The 18,715-nt window shown below is 46.0% G+C and overlaps 1 protein-coding gene across 4 annotated transcripts in view; it reads right to left on the bottom strand.

The window, feature by feature from the left end:
- Window positions 1–13,919: 13,919 nt before the first annotated feature.
- The window catches only part of LOC134486747 (uncharacterized), a 281,727-nt gene continuing 276,931 nt past the window's right edge, over window positions 13,920–18,715 (bottom strand). For all 4 annotated transcript variants that reach the window (XR_015686429.1, XR_015686430.1, XR_015686424.1 and 1 more), the window contains one exon: window positions 13,920–15,173. The gene's annotated coding sequence lies outside the window, so the exon portion shown is untranslated. The remainder of the gene's footprint in view (window positions 15,174–18,715) is intronic.

Genomic DNA, 18,715 nt, shown 5'->3' with positions numbered 1-18,715 from the left:
GCCGTCAGCACGCGGAGGGCTGGGCTATTTGTAACAGCGAGATGCCTGAGCAGCATAAAGATCAAACGGTGGAGACTTTCCTCTGCCTCCTCTGCCTCGGCTGAGACAACCAGGCTCAGGGCTTTGAATTTGGCTGGCCACCTACCTACCTCAGAAGCAGTTACCCAGGGTTTCTGGTGTGTGTAGAGGGACGGAGGGGTAAGACAGATTGGGTTAGAGAGAGAAAGTAAGGGCAGAGGGAAGAGACAGAGGCAAGGTGCGGATACAGGAGAGAAGACTTTGGGTGTAACTCCACCCCCACGCTCCTGAAGCCTGTCCTGTTCTCTGAAGCCACCATCTGCCCCCTATCCGGCCCCTTCTGCCCTCAGGTTGATGGTTTTAAGCTGTGAGCAGCTTAAGGTGGTTTTAAGGTGAGCAGCTCCCTATTTCTGCCCCCACTACCACACACAGGAGAACAGAAGATGCAAAGCCAGCTACTCCCCCAAGGTCTAACGTGCATGCAGGGAGGGCTGGGAGAATAGTAATGTCCTGGACTGGATTTAGAAGGTGAGAGGAAATGAAAATAGGTAGGCGGGATCAACATGTCGAGACCATGTCACCATGCACTCAAGGCTAGCTCTTCCTTATATGTCATTAAACTGTCCCCCACCAAGTCCACAGGTGGTCTGGTTATCCTTCCTCTCCATGGGTCCCCATCCACACCCTGGGCGTTCATATGAGCTTTCATCATGTTGATTTAAAGGGGCTTGTTTTCTTGGTGTCCTCTGTCCCCTCTAGCTCTTACTACCCCCTCTGCTTCCTCTTCCTCCGCGTTCCCCGAGGGGAGGGATTTGATGGAGACACCTCATTTAAAGGTGAGTGTCTGGGGTCTCCTTCATATACTCTGCCAACTGACACCCTGTGGCCGTGTGGTGGCGTGTGCTCCGATTTACACACAGCCTTCTCTAGCCACGCTGTGCCTTTCAGCCAAGGTGTGCTGGTGGCTGCCTCACCACTGTCCCTCCCTTGTCCTATCACAGCACCACAGCACCAGGATTCTTCCCAACCCATCCTCGTTGAATTTTCTGTTTGTCTTATCCTTTAATGTCTTTGTGTGTGTGTGTGTGTGTGTGTGTGTGTGTGTGTACACGTGCTTGTGCAATCTCAGGCACTTTAGTGCATGCATGTGCACTCTCGTAAGTCCACACACAATGGTACCCCGGCACTTGTGGTATGGAGGCCAGAGAACATCTTAGGAAAATCATTTCTCTCTTTTTACCATATGGGTTCTGGTATTCAAACTCAGGCAGTCAGGCTTGGCAGCATTGAGCAACTTCCCCAGCCCCTTCATTCTTATATAATTCTGGCAAATTATATACAACGTAATAATAATTACTTAACCACTCTCGTGCAATATGGCAGCACTAAATACAGCTCCGGTGTTACACAAGCGCCATCACTATCTATAACCAAGGTTTCCATCATCTAAAACACAGCTAAACTCTGCAAATAGTTTCCCCTTTCCCTCTTCTGCTCTCCCCATCATCCAAACTCTGCTTCCTACCTCTGTGGATTTACCCTCACCCAGGTAAACTCCCAGGCGATTTGCCATCCTGTGTCTGACTTATTTCACCTAGCACAATGCTTCCAAGATCCGTCCATGTTGTACCACATATCATAGTGCCATACCAAACTTTCATTGATATTCACATAGCCAATTAAGATCCCACTGGAAACCACACTTCTCCATTCATGCACCAGTGAGCACTTAGATTATTCCAGCCTTTTAGCTATGGTGACTAATGAATGCTGCCGTGCACACAGAAGTAAGAGAAATCCGCCTGCGTCTGACTATAAACTTAGAGACGGAAGCACTGGGCACAGGTTATCTCTGCATTTGTGTTCCTGAGGAGTTTCCAAAGTGTTTCCCAATGATGTCACACCATTTACACTGTCACCAGCCATGTGGGGCTCCAGCTTCTTCATGTCGGGATCAACACTTGCTATTTTCCTCTTATTTTTATTACTATAATTATGATGACGGTGATTATGGTTATCCTTATAGTTATGAATTTCATGATCTAGGAAGAGAAGCTTGCAGGCCCCGCCTCTCTGGATATTTGACTCTAAGATTGACTCCTCTCAACACCTAGGGACCTTGTCTTAATTGTCCCGACTTTTCGGCCCATTTAGTATCACCTATGTACTTAAGATTGACAGCTCCTGCAGGACAAGAATTATCTACCCATGGTTCTGAGACAGAATCAAATCTTCAGAGAGGCGGGGCCTGTAAGCTCCTCCTCCAAAGTCATCAAATCTCCAGAGAGGCGGGGCCTCCAAGCTCTTCCCCCTCCCCTCCTTTATGCTGTTCCATGGACCTCAGCTGCAGCATCGCTGCCGCCACACTCCCTGACACGTAGCCACCATCAGCCTCGGCCCACTGGGCACCTGCGCAATTCAGGAATGCTTGGTTACCTCATAAAATCCAGCTGCAATCCCATGCAAAATGCTCAGCTGTTACCAACACACCTAAAGCTCTAGCATGGCGAGGGAGCACCCTGCTGGGCCCTTAGAAGCTCAGGCTACTCTGAGACAAGGCAATGGCAAGGCCAAAAGAAGACATGGGGCAAGGTGGTTATGGAACCTGCGTGGTCCACATAATCAGGCTTTATCACAGACCTACTTCTCGCCTAGACAGCCATGGGAATAGCCGAAGAGCCCAGAAGCCCACTGACCAGAAATAGGCAGAGGCTAGAGAGTAGATACACATTGGGGGCTGAGAGGGAATAGAGCGGAGAGATCAACAGTAAATTCAACTGCAATAGGTCTACTCCTGCAATCACGTCCCGGCTCCTTCTCTCCCCATTCTCTCTCCCAGTCACTATCAAAGCAAAATTTATGAGGGGCTCCAGGCATTGGATATTCCTTGTATTTCAATCTAACTTTTTGCAATCTCAAGTGAACAGCTTGGCTGTCTCTGCCTGTCAGGGAATTTAAATTGCAGATGGGATAGTGAACAGGCTGCCCTGTGCAGGAGCAGCCCCTCTGGTGAGCACCATCATTGCTTAGCAACTGGAAGTTTATGAGGCAGTCGAAAGTTCCACTCTGGAAAGTGCCCTTGACCCAGAGCATCTCCCAGGAAATGAGAGGAAGCTTCCCAGAGAGAGGCCCAGACAGAGAGGAGGTCAGCTTTTGTCACAGCTGGGGTCAAGGAGCACAGCCAGGGGACACAATCAACTTCATTCTGCACAGCCATTGTGGAATGTGTCCTTTGTGACATGCAATGTCATCACCGGACTCCATGTCAGCTTTGACGTTCCATTGTTTCAGAGATTGTTCAGAGAAACATGAAGTTTCTTCCCTGGGTCTCCTCCTACAACTGGTAGAGAAAGATAGTAGCGAGTCACACACACACACACACACACACACACACACACACACACCCCAAAATGCCAACAAATCCCAATAGCCCACTGAATCTACTCCTGGTTAGACCTCAGTTCTCCATAGCATGTGTGTAATTATGAGATCTGCCTGGACCAGACATAGGGATAGCTCAGTCAAGGGTCTCCACATTAACATCTTATTCTGTAAGTTACAAATGCCCCCAAAGTTCTTAAGCACATCATCAAGGCATATCCTTTTGCTCAGATAATTGTCTTTGGGAATAACAATGTTGGAAGTAGTTATGCTATGTGAACGGCTAGCAAGTCCTACAGATTGGTATCCCATTGACTTGGAGTCACTGTATAACCTACATGCTCACCCAGGAAAAGTCATCAGACACGCCCAGCTCCAGCCTGTATTTAGGAGACAATAAACATATTTCTGGCTGTTTGGTAGGGGTGCATTATATCTTCCCTGATAAAAAAATATATTGGGGTCCACCTGCCCACCACAGAAGTGTCCTTATTTAGAAATAGGGTCTCTGTAGACAGAACAGATTCAGATAACGCTGTCTTGAAGTAAGATGCCCAGTAGGACTGATGCCCTTAGGAAAGGCAGAGCCACCATATGTCAGTGCAAAGATGCAGGAACGCACATGATGACAATGGCAGATAGCGACACACGGCGACAAGCCAAGGAAACCAAAGATTACAGAGGCGGGAAGAGGCAGCAATCTCTCTTGTAGGTCTCGAGAAGTACCATACCCCCAGGGACACGTTGGTCTTGACCATCCAGTCTGCGGAAATGTAGAGCGATACGTTTCTAATGGTTTAGGTAGCCCCATTTGCATCCCTGAGAAACTAAACCAAATGCTGGGTTCAGCTCAGCTGGTAGAATAATCACCACATATGCATAAAGCGTCTAGGGGTTAAACCCGAGACCATCGTAAACTAGGCATCACGGCTGAATGCTTGCAACATCAGCTTGGAGGTAGGAGGATCAGGAGTTCAAGGTTAACTACATAGCAAATTCCAAGCAACCTGGGCTATAAGAGACTTTGTCTCAAATGAGAGAGGAGGTTCGGGAGGGAGTAAAGTAACTAACCCAGATGCTCTGTCATTTTTCTGTTGAAGGGACCCACATAGTCCTAAGTGGGCACAGCAGCCCCTTGGAAAAATGATTAAAATGATGTGCATAGGACAGAGTTGACAGCTGAGCCTCAGGATAGAGGCGACTGGGTGAAGGCTGGGGCCTTGAATATCTTTGTTATTTGAAGCAAGGAAATGAATCCTGAGTCTTTAGCTACCCTGTGTTGTCATGGCCCTGAGTCAGGGGTGGATCTTCCTCAGATGCTGACTAGCCTGTCTTTTAGCCTGTACCACCTCAGTGGAGGAATGAGCACCTTCCAGGGTAAGCGCTATTCCTTATCCCTCTGCATATCCCAGAGAGTGCCACATTATTAATAGCCGCCCAATTAATCTGTGGTAGATTGACACATGAGACATGAAAATACAAGAATCATAATTTCCCCAGAATATAACCAGGAGAAGTCAGACTCAGCCCCCTGCATCTCTGAGTTATTACCGTTGTGACATCAGTAACTTATTGGCACGCAGATAATTGTAGCTTTTCCATTTAACTAATTCAGGATATGTTTATGAGGTACTTGACTTCATATTCCTGGTGAACAAGGCTTGCCCTGAGTGAGAGAGAGAATGTGTGTGTGCATATGCTCAAATATATGTATGTACATACACACACACACACATACACACACACACACACACACACACACACACACACACACACACGAGGATCTGGGGAGAAATGCTACTCAATAATGAGGATCTTTCCTCTTAAAACTCAAAACAAAAACCTCTGACCAACGCTGCTTAGTCTCCTGTCTATGTTAGGTCTCCATGTGTGCCATCTCCAGCCCCTTTCACAGTAAGAGACCCTGAGCTGTCAGCCACATTCAGCTCCAGCAGAGCTATGGGCCAGTCCACTATCTCTAGAGAGCCTCTTTACCTTTACCTTTATGCCCCTCAGCATCAAGACTCATGACAACCCATTCAATCAGGAACTTGACCACCAGTAACCACCTCCAAGAGAAAGGAAAACCCAAGTGGAGGTCTGCCTACAGGCCCAGGAGAGCAGAGCCTCACCAGTCAGATGTGATGATGAGAACAATGAGGCCCCTTGAATTATTCAGTAAGAGTTGTCAGCATATCACGAGATTTCTCCTTTGATATTGCATATATCTGTCCTCTGGAAAATGATGGTGGTATCTCAACCTGATTGTATCACAGACAGACATCCTGTGCCCTGGAGCCAACACCCTCCTCTAATGCCAACTATGCGTAGACACAGATAGCGTCTGGAGAGGCCACAGCGACCTAAGATTCTGCATTTGTGTTCCATCTTCTCCCTCTCCTCTCTCCCTTACGAGATGAGTGATGGGTCCTCAGCATCCTTCTCTGTACCACTGTCCAGCCAGTTCTCCCGGCTTCCTTGTGGGGTGGCTGCAACATATGTTTCATGCCTAGCTGTGGCTTGTAGACTTCCCTTCTCAAGAGGGTTCCTTCTGGTATTCTCTCTCTGAGCGATTTTCTGTCCCCTCCTGGCTGTCTTGTGTGCTTGTTAGATGCATCGCTCCTGGGCTGCCTTGATCAGAATTCTACCTGTCAAGCTAACATAGTGTTGTGGACAGACTGGTCTCAAGGACCATTGGTTGAGCCATTCAATGGTCAGCACTGTGTACACTGCATTGAGCCACATTTCTTGAAGCATTAGTGTGTTTCTCAAACTTTAACATGTCTCAGAATTACCTAGTCACGTACTCCTGGGTACCTTTACCACAACCACCCTCCATTCCTGATGAGGTATGGTTAGGGTGGGTGGCCTGTGGATTCCCACTGACAACTGCATCCTAGGTTTTGGCAATGCTGCTAGACCATTGACCCCACTTTGAGAGCCACATCTCTGAGTACTGCTCATAAGTGACACTTGTTTCCTGGTTCTCTAACCTCCTGGTCATAGTTATCAAAATTGTCCAAGGGAATACGAATGACAAATACAGAAAAATCTGGCTCCTCCAGTCCTGTTGCACCATGTGAAATAAAAAGACCCTTCCCCCAGTTAGTGGGGGAGGAAATAAAGGGAGACCAATAGGTAGACAGCAAGGTGGGATGGTCAACAAAGAGCGGCAAAAGCCTGTGTACTGGATCTTCAGCCTCTGTTCCAATCACCAAGCTGCATTTTGCTCACACCAACTGTAGGAGTAAGTTGGCTTCCAAGTGGCTTATTAGAGAACAAATTATTCCCTCTTCCCATATGAGTTAATCTGCAAGTCTAAAGTCCAAGCAGGTGCCAGAGTTATTCCTGCAACTGGCAACAAACTGCATTCAGCAAGCTCAATTAGTGCTTTGGTTAATGTGGCTCAGAATGGGATAATCTATATATTACCCAAAGGTGGTCTCAGCCCCTTCTGCGACCCCTGTGCCAACCAACACACAGGTTGCCTGGCTTTTGCCTTTGCGAGGTCCAGCATTTGCTAGTCACTGGGCTCTACCCTTTCATTTGAACAAAGTACAAAGGTTACTTACCTCTGTAGTTGGGAACCTAGAAAGATACCTGCACCTTCCGCCTCCTCCTCTTCTTCCTCCTCCTCCTCCTCCTTCCCCTTCTACTCTTTTTCCTCTTCTTTCTGCTTCTCCCCCACTACCTCACTATCCCTGTCCCTCTGTCTCTAATTCTTCCTTCCCTTTCTGAACTTTCTAGTCCCCAAGCCCTTAGAAGAGGATGATAAGAGAGTCAGGGCAGAGCAGATTCAGTGAACTCTCCCTCCAGGGCATCAAAACTCAGGGTACCAGGTCTAAGGCTATGAGAGAGTCCTCCGTATGACAGGAGGTCAAGGAAATGAACCTTGTTTGGGATGTCACAACCACAGCATGGTTAGGGGAATTACACAGAGGGGTCCCCAGGGGTTGTGGGTACAAGAAAGAGGAGCAGCCTACACATGTTGGGAAAATAGCTAGGCAGCAGCTAGGGGGCCAAGTGACATAAAAGGGACGCCCATGCCAGGAGGGGTGATAGTAGCAATGGAAATGCTGTATCTTGGGAGACTTGTCAGTTTTTAAATGCTTTAGAGCTGTGGGGATTCTTCAGTGCATAGAGCTTACTGTGTAGGCAATGATGACCAGAGAAAATAAGTACCATGTAAGGATGGAGACCAATCTATAATCCCAGGACTTGGGAGGTAGCACACGCTAGATTGATGGACTAGTGAATTCATTCACATTTGAGTAAGGCACATCCTTCATATATATAAGGTGCAAATAATTAAAGAAGACATTAAACACTAACCTCCCGCTTCTATATGCATACACACATGTACCTGTACATACATGTGCCCACGCACATTTTAATGCATGTATGCACATGAGCATACACATGTACATGCCAAAAATAGTTTAAAGATAACCAGAACTGAACTGTCAAAGAGGGGAACTACAAATATCAAATAGAAGAAAGATGAAGTTAATCTCAGGTACTGGGGTTTTTGCATCTCTGTGACCCGTGACTGGATGGATGGATGGAGATAGATAGATAGATAGATAGATAGATAGATAGATAGATAGATAGATAGATAGATAGATAGATAGATAGCACAGATACATAGATGATAGATTGATAGAATGCAGGTGTATGGATCTACCTGCTTAAAATATACATGTGTTTATCTCTTCACTCTGTTTACCCAGGGGCCACCCCTAAACCAAGGACTATGATTTCTCTATCAGATCTTGATTTCTATATCATTCTCTGCTGGAGGTGTCTAAGATTCTCTGGAGAATTGGCTGAGTATGAAACAAGACAGAAAAGTCCCAGGTGAGACTGAAGGTCCTATGGACCAAAAGTAAGGAAATGTTAAGAGAATGGCAGGTGTCAGGACAGGAGCACCTCCTTGTTTGCAGGGTGTATACACCAAAGTGTTGGGGAGTGGTGATATCACGCCAGCCACACACTCTAAAACATTTCCGGGAACACGAAAGTCTTTTGCATCCTGTTTGCGTCCTCTCTAAATGATTGATATTAGTTCATGAAAGACATTGAAGAAACTAGAGCAACAATAGACAGCAAAAGCCTTCAGTCTCCTCCAGCCAGAATTGTCTGGCCAGACTCCCAGTGAGCTCATCTTGCTCAGAGATGGAGTGAGTCAGCCTCACCCCACATGGTGAGGTCATCACTGCCGTGTCTGCCATGCTGAATATCCTGGGCAAGGAGAGACTGAGAAGGAAACAGTGGGTGCTGTGCCCTCTAGAAGCCTGTATTGATTAGAAGAGCTTGGGTCACTGGATTGATGCAGATGTCATCTATTATCTGAGTCTTAGGAATGGCCATGCCTGGCCTTTTGGCCATCACAACACTTTGCCCTTTCCTGCTTCCTCTTCCTTCTGCTCCCTCCTCCTTCTCATGAGGAATCACAAGGTAGATTTCACCCAGAGAACACATTGAGAAGAAACAAGCCTCTCTTAGGGGTTGGGATTCTGCATGCTAGGGGTAATGGGTCTCTTTCAGATTAGCTTTGAGCTCATTTGACCACAGTGCACATAAACACATGAAGAAGAATATGATGCATGTTCACACTCAGGAAAGCATGGCTCAAGGTAAAGGGTCTGAGACCCATATCACAAGAAGACTGGGTAAGGTGAGCCATCTGCCTTTAATATTGAAGTAGTGTCCCTTGGAAGATGTAAAGAAAGCTTAATTTACCCAGTGGTGGTAAATTAAAGGTCAAATTCTGCTTAAGGGAGGAACTGTCTGAAACTGGATCTATCCAAGATGGTCAAGTATCCTGTGTGGTCTAAGACCACATGATGAGTGCAGTATAAATTCCAGGTCATGGTTCTAAGACAGGACCGGGATCTCCCAGAGTCATACATAGACACCATCATCACTAATGTGGCTCTTGTATCGAATCTTGTGCTATAATCCCATTGGCTCCCAGAGAGTACCATTGTGCTTATTCACATTGGACAGGACTAGAGCTTCGAGTGCCAATAGTATGCTCCTAGGGAGAGAGCACACTCTGGCTTTGGGGAACTTTCATTTTGTTACAACTAAAGCTCGGTAATGTCCATCTTTGCTCTGCTCTGCTCATTGACTCTCTTTGTTGCCCTAGAGGCCTTGGTTCTGATTCATGTTAGGATAGGCTGAACTGAGCTGGAATCCTAACTCTGTAGGGGTCACTGATGAAGCTTGCCTGTGGCCTCTGGCTTCTCTTAAACTCTAAGAGAAGAGCTAGAGGATTGATAATGACGTACTTGATGCCTAAGATCCGTTCTCCATCCATCCCCATTATACAGGTGAACAAAGATCGGGTTCAAATCAGACCTCCTCATGAGAACAGAAAAGGTTGTATTCTTCCCACCTAGCCCAGTTGAAGATGGCACAAATTCACCCAAGCCCCTGGAGACGCACAGTGGGATGCTGAAAGCTTTCATGGCATCACAGTCAACTTGGAGACAATGATTAGGCCAGCATGGAAATTTCTAGACTTTTCCATGTAGAAAGCTGTAGAGCACGTCATATAATATACATGGCATGGTTTCAAATCTGCATCCATCGTTCCCACTGAACTTCTAGAACAGGAAATGATGATTGTAAGAACTCAGAGGAGGGGCTTTCAATGGCACGTGCAGATGATGGTAGGGCTTATTGGGTTGTCCCATTGGATACATTATACCAGGGGGCTTAACAAAGAATTATATCAGCAAGATCTTATTCGATATTGGATTTCAATTTTCCCAGAAACATTCTACCTGCTTGATTTGCAGCTTGGATGCAAGGCTAAGTGAACCTGGTGGGCAGGTCCTCCTATCTCACACTCCACTAAGACTTTGAAGGGAGGTCAGCTAAGATATTTTAGACGGTTTTATTACACAGCTCATGCTCCACCCAAATCCATTCCCACAAATCACCTTCGCAGAACCAGTGTGACCACCTGGCATTAGCGACTTCCGTTTAGAGCCCCTGTGTTTATAGAACAACAAAGCCCAAAAGTTGAGAACTCCCTGACAGTCATGCCTTTGTGGTGGCTCTTAATTTCTGGAAACCCTGCTTACTTTAGCTCTCTGCTGTTTCCGCTGTGCCTCATGTTGTTAATTAACAGTCTCTCTCTGGGTGTCATCTATCTCAGCCCATGAAGCTCTCTGGACAGGAAGTGCTTGAGCACATGGTGGTTGGATGGGGCACCTCAATCTTAGCATCCATCTTGACCCCAATCCTAAGTCCTTGGGAACCTTTGGAAATCCCTTTCCAAGTCTCTACCTTTGAAAGCAACCTCTTATGATTAATTCACGGGGTGGCTGAGAGTAGTAAGACACACCTAATCCCACAAAGATAGTTGTCATGAATTTAAAGTCAGGCTTAGAAAAGAAGTTGTGAGAAAGAGCTCTGGAAAACACTCCGTCTCCATTCCTGATCTCACAGGTAAGGAAGGGCCACAGAGTAAGTGTGATAAACACCCATTGAACCTGGTTGCTGATGAGGCATGGAAGGGACCTCAGAAACCTTCTCCCATCCTTGACTGCTCACTACATGACTATAGACCATGTGGCCATCACTTGATAATTTGCCTTGGAGCTCACCTCTTTAGATAGAGCCTTTTCATCTTCAGAAAGATTTAGTCAATGAGCAGACTGGCAGAAGGGTGTGAGAGATCTTTCCTGTTCCTGACACCCATTGGCCCAAGGGTAGAAGTAAAAGCTGCCAAGGGACCCTATGGACCCCATCTTCTGCTTCTTTTGTACAGTTTTGTAACCAAATGTGTCTTCTATACATCTCTCCTCAGTCTATTCATCTGTAGTTTTCTTATTTACAACTCACACAAGGCTCTGCCATTCAAACTACTCCCCCAACTTACCACATTCACCTGTCCAGATCCAGCTCCCAGTTCATATCTCCCTTGTGACCATTTTCTTCTTGGCAGACGACAACCTGGACATTCAGGACCTCCTCAGTCTCATTTACTCTGAGCCACTAGGTAGCTCATTAAAATCAATGGCTAGTGGGGGCAGGGGTTGTGGGGTGAGACCTGGACAAGGGAGTCCACTTGTTCCCAAGATGCTGTTGGTCTGGAATAAATAAAGACCCTGATACAGCCCAGAAAAGATGACCTGGAGCCTATAACTGAGCTAGGGTGCTGGTCAAGGACCCACACTCCCCAGCAAAGAAGCACCATGCACTTGTGGAAGATGGGAAGAGATTCCTGTTACCATGGTAACAGTCAGACAGCCCAAACTGCTGCAGGCTGTGAGGAAAAGGCACCAAGAAATATCCTAGCAAGATGCAGAAATTCACCCACAGCTACTACCAAACCCATCATAGGTGGGGCCAAATCAAATAGTACCCAGGCTGTTTAACATTTGGGGTCCAGGCAAGAGCCTCTGGGAACAAGGATGGTATTGTCCATTCCAGGATGGGGATGTGTCTCTGTGTGTGGTGGACTCATGCGATATCACTTTTGGGCAATGCCTCTATTTTGCAAGCAAAAACAATGGCACGGACTGTCTTAGCACAGCTGGAGTCTTGAGACTGAGGCTGAGGTAGTCACTCCTCCTCCATGCCTCACAGCTCTTTGCCCATGCCTCCATTAGCACTAATTACACTGTGCTGTAATTATTTGTTTACATGTCTGGCTCTCGCTCAGTCAACCAGCTTTCGTGCAGAGATCGTATCTTGTTCCTGTACAATTCCTAGCACCATCCTTGGCACACAGTAGGTGTTTAGAATGCAGTTCCTGAACAAATGAATGAATCTCAGCCAAGAACAAATTTGGGAACTTTGGTTTAGAGTAGCAGTATGTACAATCAAGGCCCACCGGGTAGCTGCCGCTGTCCAGCTTTGCACAAAGGGCCCATAGCTCATAACAACAGCCTGGGGAGAAATGTCAATTCACCACACAAAATGCAACGTCTGCTTGATGTATATAATTGCTTTTGTACCATGGTAAAGCTGGGAGGTCAAACTATTATAAATTAAGGACCTTATATATTTTTCTAGGCAAGTGACTATACAAAGTCTTAAAATCAAAACAAAAACATATACAGTCCTTATGCTAGGCAGCTAGTCTTGCCTTCATGGACAACGTGTGAGAGGACATTGCCTATGGGCAAGGATTCTGCAGACAGAGTACTGTTAGTGACTGAGGTATGAGAAGATCCAAGAACTTCCCACCAGGGCATCTAGGCAGCGGGGAACAAAAGAAAACCTGATTCATCTCTTATTCAGTTAGCTCTTTCCAATTTACATACAGTGGAAACACTTCGGTATACAGGTCTATGAAGTGACTATTTCAGAATTTTGGTTTCTTTATTTTAAAAAGGAACCCACAGAAATATTAGAAGAAAGTGTTTTTGTTTTAATCCTGGGGTGTGGAGATATGGGACTGCTTCACACTGACCACAGCAGCTAACTATGATTTGCCTCGTGCTCTAGCAGAGGCGTATTTTTGCCAGCTGCACATAGTTTCTGGGAACATTTCAGAGGGTATACAAATGCTAGAGTCCCAGTAGGCAGGGTTGGTGGTTGTTGGTCATTGGGCAGAGGTAGTGGTGGTGGTTGCAGTCCATTAGTAGTCATACTTACAGAAGAAACAAAAGAAATTAGATTTAGGACTCTCTCTCTCTGTCTTCTCTCCTCTGTCCTCCTTTCTCTCCTATGTAGTAATAGAGAGTAAACCCAGGGACATAAAGGGTGGGGAAAAGAATCCACACAGTAGCAAAGACAAGCTACAGGTCTATGCATTTTGGCAAATGTTTTAAGTCATGAGCTGTGGTGAGGATCCAATACAGTTCCATCCACAGCCTTTTCCTCCACTCTTTAAATTAATAACCACTTGCTTGTTTTTAACATGTAGCCACTGCTACTTCATTCCCACTTCTAGTGGAGACCTGTAACTGAACAGGTTACAGGCTTTTATAATAGCTTAACCAGACTTACTTCTCTGATAAGTTCTACTGGGCTTCTCAAAGCAACAAGGGGGAAAAGCCCATGAAGAAAGATTTGACTCTGGGTCATCAGCAGAGGAAACAAATGGTGTTGTGTAGGTCCCTCATCTTTAATCAGAAAGGGTACTGTCCAGAAAATGTGGTGAGTGAGGACAGAGCTTGCCATATACCACAGGTTCACTCCATAATTTTACCCTTGTTGCAGTTTTGATATAAAATATGCCCCACGGGTCCATGTGTCTAAACACTTGGTTCCCAGGTGGAGGGACCAGTCACAAAGGTTGTGGAACCTTCAGAAGATGGAGCCTCACTGTAGGACATGAATCAGTGGGATCCTTGGAGTTGGATGGCCTGGCCCCTCTTTCTTCCACTCTGTGACTGCAAACGAGATGTGACCGGTTGCCTAACACTCCTACTGCTGTGTTGTTCCCTCCTGTGAGGCAACAGTGAGGCAAAGCAAACCCTTCCTCTCCTGAGATGCTCTCCGTCTGGCATTTAGTCACAGCATAGAGAAGAATAACCAGTGCAACCCAGTGATGGTTCTGTCAAAGTGCATCAACCCTTGTTTATTTAAATGTTTGCTCCTTCCCCGTCCTCATCCAGTCCTCCATCTTTCATCCACTTATGTATCTCATAGAGTCTGAAGTAAGCAGAAAATTGATCAAATCACTTGTGTATGCACTTAGATATGGACGATAACATACTGTTACTGGAAAGGGACTCTAAAAACATCTTCTAGAGCTCAGTACAGATGCCCCTCAAATTATGATAGATTTGTACCCTGATAAGCCAATATATCTAATCTGTGGACCATCCAAACTCATGAACACAGTGCACCGAGAGGTCCCAGTTGTTCCCTGTAGGGTCACGTGGCTGACTGGAAACTGCAGCCCTCTGCTACTGCCCAGCAGCAGAAGAGAGCAGCTCACATTGCTAGCCCGGTAGCAGACAATAATCCAATATTCATCACACACTTGCTGCTTGATGCATGTCACTTTAGCACCGCCGTAACACTGAAAAATCCTGTCAAACCCTGCTAAGTTGAGGACCTTCTGTGCTTTTCCAGGCAACAAGCATGGACAAGCCTTTTTGAAAACCATAACAGGTGGAGTTGGTACATTTCCATGAGGTTGTTCCTGAGGCGGCTCTGTGGTCTCCCGGCTGCCGACTCCTTGTTTATGATTACTGGGAACTGTGCTTGAGCTTGGCCTCTGAAGCCACCTTCAGAACTAGTATGTGAGCAGCAGAGGCAAGCAAACCTCATTGTTCAAGCCCCATGTATTTTTTTTTTTTTTGTCAAATATGTTTGCCCTTCTCTGACACTTCTGAGGCTCACTCCTCATTGATTTTTGTTAACCTACTGGCCGTCCTTGAGCTGACTGAATAGAGCAGTCAGCAACGTTGATTTGGAACCTACTCTTTTGGAATAAGAAGTAATTCAGACAAGTAAACTTTGGCCGTACACCTCCCCTCTTCCAAAGGAAGGATTTGTGAAGGGAACTAATCATATCTGCAAGTCAAAAGGAAATTATTTAGAGCCGCTTAAAGGAACACTCTGCTCCCAGTAGCTGGCAGTCAGGGCGACACTCACAGCTGATCCAAGTGTGGAGAGCAAGTGACTGGTGGGCTCTAAGCCCTAAATTAGACATCTATGTCGCTCCCTCTGAGGCTCTGGGAACAGCACAGAAGAAGCAGAGGAAAGAATGCAAGAATTGGATGGTGAAGGCTGAAGCGGCGTCTTCTGGATCCGACATGGCCACCACACCCATGAAGTCACTGCTGCCAGCATAAGACCTGCAAGAGATGAGGCCAATAAGCATTCCAGCTCAGGCAGGGAAGGGCACATGAGATCCCACCCCTCACTGAGGGACTAGGAAGCAGGAGGTGTCATTTCCCCTAAATTAGTCTAAATCAGATTTGAGCGCATTAGATCCAACCACATGAAATTGGTGACATTCAACCAGTTGTTACCTAGAATTTTTAAAATGATAAGCTTAGATCCACTACAATATATTTCTATCCAATGAACTGAAAGCAGTTCACATTTTCATGCCTCTTTGTATAGCTGGTGGTAAACATAGGAGAGTGGGGTTGAGTGCCCCAAATCCAGGCACCTGCCCCTCAGTGGGCAAACACCGAAACCAGGATGCGGAAGGAAAAGCCATTCAGAAAGAATGCTGTGATGTCACTCTGTGAGCGGTTTGTCTGAGGAACCCCCATGTGCTTTTCTTCAGTTTCACGGTCTGTGCTTTCCGCACAGTGTTTTTGAAATCATTAAGAGCAATGTCATGGTCCTTCCACCCTCTCTTTTGTCCTACGAGTTATGAAATGCCAGGTCTTATATTTAAATTTTTGATCCATTTCAGAGTTTGTTTTTTGTCTGGGAACTAAGATAAGGGTCCGGATCCAGCCTTTTGTGAGCACACACCCAGCTTCACAACACCGTTTACTGAATAGTCGGTGTTCTGCACCCATGGTGTGTTCTTGGCATCTAGAGTGAAAACCAGTTTGTGGTGTTTGTGCGCATTTATTTCTGTGCTCTTTATTCTCTTCCACTGGTCTCTGTTTCTGCCACAATCAAACTGTTTGATTGCTACAGCTCTGTAATATGTCTTGAAGCCAGGAATGGAATGTACTGCCTCCCCCGTTGTTCTTTGGTTGGACTTTCCAGGATGGAGGTGCTGCGCTGTGTTTGCTTTGTCATTTCTTTGGTGCGTGCGTGCGTGCGTGCGTGCGTGCGTGCGTGCGTGCGTGCGTGCGTGCGTGCGTGCGTGCGTGCGTGCGTGCGTGCGTGCGTGCGTGCGTGCGTGTTACTTGTTTATTTTTATTAACACTGTGTGTGTATGAGTGAGTTCAGACATGGGCATTCCCTGGCATGCTCACAAGAACAGGCTCTCTTCTCTCACTGTGAGTTCCGGGGGTTGGGGCTCGGAATGTCAACCCTGCCTGGTAAGTGCTTTCACCTCCTGAGCCATCCCACCGCCCTGGTTTGGTTTTTAAAACACAGACATGCTATGTAACTAGCTGAGGCTGGTTTTCAGTTATTTAGCCTTCTGCCTCAGTTCCCCCAGTCCCTTGGCAAGAGGAATCCACCAAGCCTGGATCTATATAAATTATAGAATTGTTGTTTTGCTTCTTTAAAAAATGACATTGGGATACTGATGAGATTTATTTTGAACCGATAGGCTCATCCATGCAATTTGTTTGTGCTTACTTTAATGCTCTTGTCAATGTCTCATGGCTTTCAAATTTTGCCTCCTAAAGTAAGTTTTTGTTATTATTCTTAATTACAAATAGGCTTGTTTTACTTTTCCTTATTAGAGTATAGAAACAGGAGCACTGCATGGCCAGGCCTCCTTGTCTGGCTCTGGTAGGACCAGAGAATACCACACAGCCATTCTAACTGTACAAAAGTTTACTGAACAGTATAGAGCTGAGATTACAGCAAGAGTTGGAGTGGCTTCCTGAAACCAACAGTACGACATTTTTATTTGTGAGTGAGTTAGAAAAAAGGATGAAGATTAAACAAAAATAGAAATGCAACAGTAAACAGAACAGGAGGACAGCCTAGGGAATGCAGGCAAAGCATAAAGGCCACCTAGGAGAATGGTAACCCTGTGGCTGATAAGGGGTTAATTCTATAATTTGTTGGGGACTCCCACAATTCAATAGCAGAAATCATGGTCATTCTATTCAAAACCATGGCATGAAGACTTGGATACATGATTCTCTAAGGGAAACAATGATCAGCAGATGCATAGAAGATACCCCAAAGCAGTGCTCATCAGAAAAATGAGAGTCAAATCCATGGTGAGGCATCGCCTCACATCTGCCAGAAGACTGTATTTAAGAACAAAAACCAACCACTAGTGAGATGCTTAGAGTCCAGAGCCCTTAGAATGTCAGTGGGAAAGCTAAGGTATGCAGGATGGAAGTTCCTTAAAAACACGAGAAGGTCTTAGAATTCAGAAGTCTCCTGAGTATTTATCTAAAAGAACTGAAATCAAAATCTCAGGCCCGTTAGCAGTCCCGTGTCCAATGTGAAGTCATTCCCAACAGCCAACACGGAGAAATGAGCTGACGTCCATCTATGGTGAAATGGATACAGGGACCAGGGTGGATCCACACAAGCCCATCCTGTGTAGCCTTGGAAAGAGTGTCTGCAGCAGGCAGCATGGCAGACGTCGGTACCATGATGGGTGAAAAGAAGGAGTCACGGGAAGCTGCAGACTGTAAGGTTTATCTGTTCAGGTCCAGTTCACTGGACCAGAGTCCAACAGTGGTTGTCGGGAGCTGGAAAGAGGGAGCTGCAGAGTTACTAATCAAAGAGGAGTAAGCTTTACTCAGGCGAGATGAAGCAGCTATAAAGAACAGAGCAGAGCGTTGCCGCTGTGGCCAACAGCACTGTGTCACATACTTAGACGTGTTGGAAGTTGAATCTCACATGAAGTGTTCCTACCACAGAAAAGAGGAAGTTTTAAAAACATACTGCATGCAGGGAATGAAGAGAGGGAGACAGCAGACAGAACACTGTGTGTGTGATGTACCTATGTACATTGCATCTGTGCAGGTGAGAGAGTGCACATACTTATGCACGTGTGTGCATATGGAAGCCAGAGTTTGATGTTGAGTGTTCCTTCAGTCTCTCTCTACCTTGCATTTTGAGACAGAGTCTCTCACTGAACCTGGATTGTTCATTAGGCTGACTGCAAACAAGCTCATGTTTTCTCCAACCCAGCCCTGGGATGACAGGCATATGCCACTACACTGAGGTCTTTATGTGGCTGGCAGAGATATAAACTCGGGTCTCCTTGTGCTTACCATTTTATCAACTGTGCTGTCTTCTCAAGTACAAATAGAACTTGAAAAAATTCTGCAGCTTTCCTGTCACCCAAACTTGTGTCCTTCTTTGGAATGGCCCCACACTGTACTGTTGGTCAGACGATCTAAAAGTCACTGTAGACAATTCATTTGATACAGATGCTCTATCTATCCGTCAACGTGAAATATCGGAACCTAAGGGAACCTGAGAAAAACTTCAATGTAAGATTTCTGAAAGGGTTGGGGGAGACGGGGGCTGATGGAAGGGTTAAAGAGTGAATCCTTGGGAGATGAACAAATGTAAATTAAGATAGAGAAACAGAAATTAATTCTCATTTTCAAAGGGCTCGCCATCAATGTATTGGATAGCACTCTGAGATTTTGTGTGAAGGATGTGAAGTCTGTGTCTGGGCAGGGAAATGGATTTGCACTTTAGCAAGAAGTACTACTGATTAGTGTTAAAAACTCCCTGGATTGGGAAGGCTGGAGGAAACAGAGGAGAGGGGATTACATTA

The sequence above is a fragment of the Rattus norvegicus genome, chromosome 4, assembly GCF_021556685.1.
Source record: "Rattus norvegicus strain SHRSP/BbbUtx chromosome 4, alternate assembly SHRSP_T2T, whole genome shotgun sequence".
NCBI classification, from domain to species: domain Eukaryota; kingdom Metazoa; phylum Chordata; class Mammalia; order Rodentia; family Muridae; genus Rattus; species Rattus norvegicus.
Note: the sequence above shows the minus strand (reverse complement) of the source record. Positions and strands in the feature narration are given on the sequence as shown.